Source organism: Tenrec ecaudatus, chromosome 1 (genome assembly GCF_050624435.1).
Source record: "Tenrec ecaudatus isolate mTenEca1 chromosome 1, mTenEca1.hap1, whole genome shotgun sequence".
Classification (NCBI taxonomy): Eukaryota; Metazoa; Chordata; class Mammalia; order Afrosoricida; family Tenrecidae; genus Tenrec; species Tenrec ecaudatus.
Window position 1 is genome coordinate 313,743,178 of NC_134530.1, and position 7,167 is coordinate 313,750,344.

Consider the following 7,167-nt stretch of genomic DNA (forward strand, 5'->3'; position numbering starts at 1 on the left):
TTACTGCAGGGTTTCTATGAAGGCATCAGACTCCCTGACATTCTTCTCTGCACTGCCAGCTTCTCTGTTGGTGGTGGCGCGTCTGAGTCCTCAGCCATGGACCATGCCCTGATGTCTGTGGAAAGGCTGTTCAGCTGATGGGGGTGTTCTGATATTCATGATAGAAGGTCCCCAGGTCCATCGGGAGAATGTCGTCTTTTGAAAGAGCTGGTTTGAAATGGATCATCATGAAGTCGTTGTGGGTATTGCTGCTGCTGCCCCCCTGGAGCCCTCAAGGGCAGGCTGCCTTGGAGCAGAGACCCGGTCCCGGGAGGAGGGGGATACACTCACCATTGGGTCTGTACATGCTTGAGAGCAAATATGACAAAGGGGATGTCTAAATTGGTCAGTGTCCCCTGGTTGGTTGGTTTGTTGACAAAAGCTCCCACTTTGAGGACAAAGGTCTGCATGACATCGTGGGGGAAGGCCGGTCCCTCCATGCTGGTTGACACTATCACAGTATCCTCTCTGCTGGAAGGTGAGACAGCACCATGGACATCTCTCTTGGTCAGCTTGGGCGATGTTTGCAGGCTGGGTGTAAGGAGCAGAGGGTAGCTGACAGCTTTCCTTCCCAGGAACCTTGGGTTGGCTTGGAGGGGTGGTGAGAAAAGAGGTGGTGCACCCCTCCTGAGAGTCTTCCTCTGATGGGCATGTCACCCCAGTATCCTCCCAGGAGTTCTGTACTGCAGGAGTTCTGTACTGCAGCCGACAGGAGGAGCTTGAATAGGGACAGCCCACAAAGTGATCAATGATAGGTGGGATTCTCTCAAATTGCATGGTAGACATGGATGCCAAGCTAATGCGGTGAACACAAGACAGAGTGACGGTACCCAAAGGGGTGCCTACTGTGCCCACACGAACTGTTTGGAAGCCTTCTCCTAAGCCCTTCAGCTGAGCTCTCCCCATATATATATTCAGTACTGGATGACATATTCATGCCCTGTTTTCCGGTGAGTCTATTGCCTGGTGTTCCCCAGTTATCACAAGGAAACACGAGCAGCAGAGACAGCCGGCTGTATCCCACGTAGAAAACTTTTATCTCATTATCACACTATTCACTGCTTTCAAGACACCAAATCTCCCACTCCATGGAACCTCCCTCAGACGTCTTGAATGAGATCTCCACACACAGAGAGCTGCCCACAGCAGGCAGCTGCCAGTGGCTTCTGTGCTGCGTGTGCATGTCACCTCTGGGGTGTCCTTGATGGCTAGTGGAACCAAACTGAACCCGATGGAGGTGAAGATGAACGAGTGCAAATCTCCTCGCCAAGTCGAGCTGGACAATCACTGGGACAGTCTCTAAATAGTCCTGAGGGCGCAGCGCCAACTAATTAGACTGATCATGTCTGAGGCTGGGAAGCTGCACATGGTGGCCCTGCCTTGATGGCCAAAGACTTAATGAACTTGTCCAGGTCCTTCCTGTCCTGGGAATGGCTATCACTTTCCATTTCCTATAATAATCCAGAGACTTATTTAATGAGAAGCGGTCGCAGGTTTCCACAGGCCTTTCCACTGCCAGGAAGGAGATAGTCGGGAACCCGGGGTCCCTTTTTCATTGGTTCCCAGGCACCCTCCCCTGCCAGGTGGCCCCAAAGAGAAGGGCTCAGGGCTCTCATTGCCAGAGGTCAGACAGGGCTCCGCCCACTGTGCCTCCTGGCTGAGGGCCCTGAGCTCCTGGGCTGCAATGACAATGCAGGACTGGCTGCAGAGAGAGAACTCAAGCTCACAGGCCTGTGTTTCACATTGTGCACCCATTGTGTCCCTCAGGACATGCTCTTCAGGAAGCCCCTCGACGTTCAGGCGCCCACTCCTGCCTTAAGCCCAGCAGCAGGTCTCTTCCCAATGCCACGGTCCTTAGTGTTTGTTTTTCCACTCTTTAAAATTGAGTTTTCTCTGCGTTTTGTTTAATCATTGTTGTTGTTTTCTTTTGTTTGTCTGCTTCCTGTTGGTGTTTTGTATGGTTTTCTGTCTATGAAATCCAGGAGCGCTAGCTCTATAGAGACAGTAACTGGATTGATAATTGACCAGGGACACGGCAGGGGAGGATGGAGGGAAATGGACAGCTGACAATGCGTATGAGAAGAGAAATGCTATGAAATATATTGTGGTGATAAGTGCACAAATCTTAATATGATGGATAATTAAATTGTAGCATATGTGATGTATTACAATTATACATATATCTATATGAAAGGCTGCTGGTGTACAATTATGTATATATATACATATATATTGCTGGTTAGGAGGTGTGGGAAGGGATGGGGAAGTCTTGGGGTACACAGATGTTAACTGGAGTGAAGTGGAAGAATATATGAGCACACAAGAGGAAGAGGTTAAAGAGAGGGCAGGAGAGGAAACCGAGTAAACCAGTGGGGGGAGGTGATAAGTTGTTGAAATTGTTTAATGCCCAATGATGATCTGATACTCAAACCCCTACATACTTCACAATAAAAAAGTTTGAGAAAAAAAAACAGAACACTTGTGATGGAAACAAGTTTCAATATTCCATCCTCTTAACATGTTTCATTGAGTCATTAGCAACAATACTGGCCAGTTGGTCAGAGTTACTAGTCCATTTTCAAGAAAGGATCAAGTGGCCCAAATTATGCTCCGTCATTCCTTCTTTCAAATAAAAAATATATTCCATAAAATAGAGGTGGCTAGAAACTTCAATAGATCCGTGGATTAGACCGACCAGGCTGCCAGTTGTAGAAGTACAAGGCCATGGGCATGCGTTGGTGGTATAATGGTGAGCATAGCTGCCTTCCAAAGATATGGGCGCTCCGGTCCGCGGAAAGCTGTGCTCAGGATGGATTTGTGAGGCTGGCAGCTTGTCATGCTGTACAGCAAGCACACTGTGGATGGTCCTGGAATTCCTGCTGGTGGTGCAGAAACTGATTCTGGAGTCCCAGGTAAAGTCCGGAAAATCATACAGAAAGGGATAGAACAGGGGTCAGTACACTGTGGCTTGTGAGCCCTCTGTGAGACGTCTTTTGATATGTACATGTGGCTCTGGAATTGAAAATGAAACTATTATGCTGTCATTTATAATATTTAAAATTTTTCATATTTGTAAAAATGTATTCATGGCTCTCGAATAAGTTCTAAATCATGGTGAGGAACAGGAATGGCTCTTCCAACTTAAAAATTTGAAGAGTTTTCCTTTGTGATCCTAATGATCTCTGGCATTCTGGCCAATTGATGCACAGATAGTGCATCAGTGAGCACAAATCCATCATCTGCCCAGGTTATAAAGTGGTGCTGCACACTCATACCTGTATTGAAGAAGTCTAAATAACAACTATTTCTGCTTAGTATACAAAAAATCCAGAGGAAAAATGTAAGACTCAACCCTGATTCATGAAACAAGATGAAGTATGCATCCCTCATGTAAGCACAGCAGAAGCCATCTGTTTGGAGACCTTGAAAGACTTCCCCCAGATGGATTGCTTTACCTTAAAAGATGAGGATAAGACCATTGCAATTGGAAAAATTCTCAAACTGGTTCTAAAGAAAGATTCGTATTTTCTTGATGATCCTGACCAATATTGTGAGGAAAACTGACTACAAAAGACTACCTCACATCGCCTTCTCTTAATTTCTACCCATTGACATCTCTTCCCCTGCTTTAAAGAGAAAATTCATAGCAAAAGACCACCCTGTGTCAGCTTTCTCATACTGACAGCTCCGCTAAGGCACCGTTGTTCCCGCAGATTTTTCCCTTCCCCTCTCAAACGCTGCTTCCTTGGGTACATTTGGTAAGAGCTTTGTAAGTGATGTTAACACAATTGCCTACAATAATGAAAGCTGACGGGTGTATTTTTCAGTATCTCCCTAGGCTTTTTTCCCAGGCAGATATGTCTGAGTGTGTGCACCTGTTACAAAGATTATTGAATGGTAATAAAATATTCAATTTAAAAAATAGAGGTGGCTGGTGCAGCGCATATGTTCTTTTCCTTAAGCGTGTATTTTGGAATGTAAGAGAAATGTTTCGTATACTTTTTCCATATATATATTTTCATATATATTTTCCACCTCACATAAGGTTTTATAAGATGCGGACTCAAGGATTAGGATTTAATAAACTTCAGAATTTGTAACGCTTCAATAGGAGAAGCTGATTTCCTTCCCACCGCTTCCACCGCCTTTTCCCATCTAAGAAAGGACGGGGAAGAATGCAAGCGCGATTGCAGTCTGATGACACGGTCTTGATCCTTGCTCAGTTCCCAACCGATTGACCGAAGTGCACACATCAGCACAGTGAGAAAGAAGAATGCGTTCTTAGTAAGGCTTCAAAACAGTTTGGCTTCGTGGATCTTGTTGAAAGATCCCAATCACAGGTAGCACTTTTCGAATCGTTGTCATGTCCCTCACCCATCCTACACTCTGCTTCTTCACTTCCCAGAATCCCTTTCCCTGAGCTCCATTTTTACCTACTAAAACTTAGCTCTGGCCTCTTCCCATGGGCTCTGTTAGAAGAGAGCTCATTCCCCAGAGATTTAATGCCTGAGAGTGTCCTCAGTCAGAAATTTGAGGTGCGTGGAAAGACTTTTTCCCATTTGGAACTGGGAGCATCTTGGCCTGAAAACACCACGGAGAAGTTCCCTCAAAATGTGTTTTGGTTTTTGTTACACACAAGTTTACTGATTCCTAGGATATCAATATTTATCCACTTCATTTTGTTTTTTTATGATTTCCAATTTTCCTAATCTTGCTTTGTACTTTTGACATTGTAATTATTAATAAATGTTTGCAGCTATCTATTTTCATCTTCAATTGTCTGCTATCCATAAGTGAAGTCTAGAATGTTTCCCCCCCCCCGCCACCCCATTATGGTTGACCCTGCTTTGAGAAGTCAGCTCTGTCTGGCTCCTATCTTGAATGCCATCCCACCTGACCAGCTCGTCCAATGGTCTAATGGTAGATCTCTGTGTTCTGCTGACACTGACACGGTGCCCACATCAATGAGTATCCGTGGCTAGTTCCTCAGTAGTGGGAAGCCTTGACATGGTATCTAGTAATGTTCCATCATTATGCATAAAATTTTCAATAGTGAATTCCTCAGAAGAACACCTGTGTTGTCTTAATTTGTGGTCTTTATGTTGCCTCTTTAGGAGCTAGTATCCATGGCAATGACTATACAGAACCCACAGACAAAGTTAATGATTAAAGTGCATATTAATGAAGTTTGCAGGTTATAATATCAGTGAGAAATTCTCACAACTGTTTATCAGGACATGTCACAAGTTATTTCAGGTCTGCTAATAAATGTCCAAATGGGCATACCGATCTACTGGAAGCCTCAACCCGAAGGCATTCAGCTCAAGCCCTGTGAGTCAGCAAGCCAAGCTTCCCAAATGAAGAGCACAGAGGCACCCTACTCCACAAGCCAGCCTCCTGCACAAAAGCACTCAGCTTTACTTGCTTGGAGGGTTGGGAAATCCACCACTCTGTTCCCTTCTCTGCCTCCAGTTTCTACTGCTGCTCCTCTGACGTCACAGCCGTGTCCTGAATCCAGGAGGCTTCCTGCACAAGGATCTTGGGTTTAGAGGATGCACTCCACTCACACCTCTTGCTGGTAAAGAGACACCTGCCTCCTGCTTCTTAGCTCATTTTATGCACACTGGTTGGCTTTCCATGGACTCCTGTTTACAATTATTCACAGGTGACTCCTATCTGTCTCTTACCCCATTTCTTGCTAAATAAACCCAGTGGGCTGGCAGAACAGACAAGTCTGTCTTGGAAGAAGTACAACCAGTGCTTGATCAGAGTGGTGAGGCAGCCACAGCTGCCCAAGACTAGGCAGAGCAGCAGCTGCAGCTGCAGCTGCAGTAGGATGGCCTGTCAGTGCTTGGGTCTGTGTGTTAGCAGCAGCATCCTCGAGCAGGAGGATGTGGCAACCGCGGTGTGACTATCTGTGCCTCCGGGAGACTAACCACTGACAAAGGGACCGGCAGCATTGATAGGGAGTGGTGAAAAAGTTAGACTGCTGTTAATCAAAATACTAGGTATGTAACATAATTTAAGTTTTAGTTCATCATGAATGTAAAACATAATGCCAGTAAAATTTCCTGTTATGTTCAATCTGTAGGGATGATCTTCTAACTTGGGAATGTGCTAAGCAAGGCTATTCAGATAGACCAGTGGTTCTCCACCTTCCTAATGCCACGACCCTTTCATACAGTTCCTCATGTTGTGGTGAACCCTAACCATGAAAGTGTTTTCTTTTTTTGCTCAGGGATTGCTTATTTTATTGCTGATCTTTGCCAGTACAGACACATTTCAGGGACTTGGGAGGATCAAATGGTGAAGGTGCTGCCCATGAACTCCAGGAGAGAGACCTCCCACAATCAGGTCTTCTAGAGATGGGGACGGAAACGAAGCTCCTGAATGTGGATTCTGAGGGCCATCTCATGACTTCTCATGACAACTGGACATAAATAAAGAAGGTCTATTTCAGGAAATCCTGCAGCATCTGGACACCGTGCACTTGGAACTCCATGACAGGTGGTCCCATCCACAGGACCAAGCCTCTCAGCCACCACCTTCCACGACTGGGCCCCACTACAGTGACTCGCGTCTGTCCAGAGGCGGTGAAGCCCCGCTCCTGCTGTATGAAGGTGCTGCTGTGTTCCTCTAGACGGCGAAGGTCAGCATCTGAGGAGCCAAAGATAAGCTCCTCCACCTCCTCGTCCACGTAAAACACCAGCGGATTCAGAAAGTTTTCCGGCACTGTCCACCACGGCTGCTGCGTCTGGTCCTGCAGGTACTCATGATCCTGCTAAATTCTGACCCGGTCCACAAGAGAGCAAGTTCAAATCTCCATAAAAGTGTTTTCATTGCTTACTTCATAACTCTAATTTTTATAAAGTTATGAATCATCACGTAAATATCTGATATGCAGGATATATTTTCATTGTTACAATTTGAACATTATTAAAGCATAGTGATTAATCACAAAACACTGTGTATATATTGTGAAATATTTATTTCTAATTTCAAATAAATGAAATTTTGTCTTGAAGCATGGTGTAGCAGGGGTAACAGTCTTCACGCTGGGTACTAGTATGTGGACGTATCTGCATGTGGGTAGATCCATCTGGACACAGATAGAGGAGTGGTGTCTCG

General features: G+C 45.5%; 1 pseudogene; it reads right to left on the reverse strand.

The window, feature by feature from the left end:
- On the reverse strand, nucleotides 1-1,487 carry LOC142437649 (autophagy-related protein 13-like; annotated as a pseudogene).
- Between the last annotated feature and the right edge of the window lie 5,680 nt (nucleotides 1,488-7,167).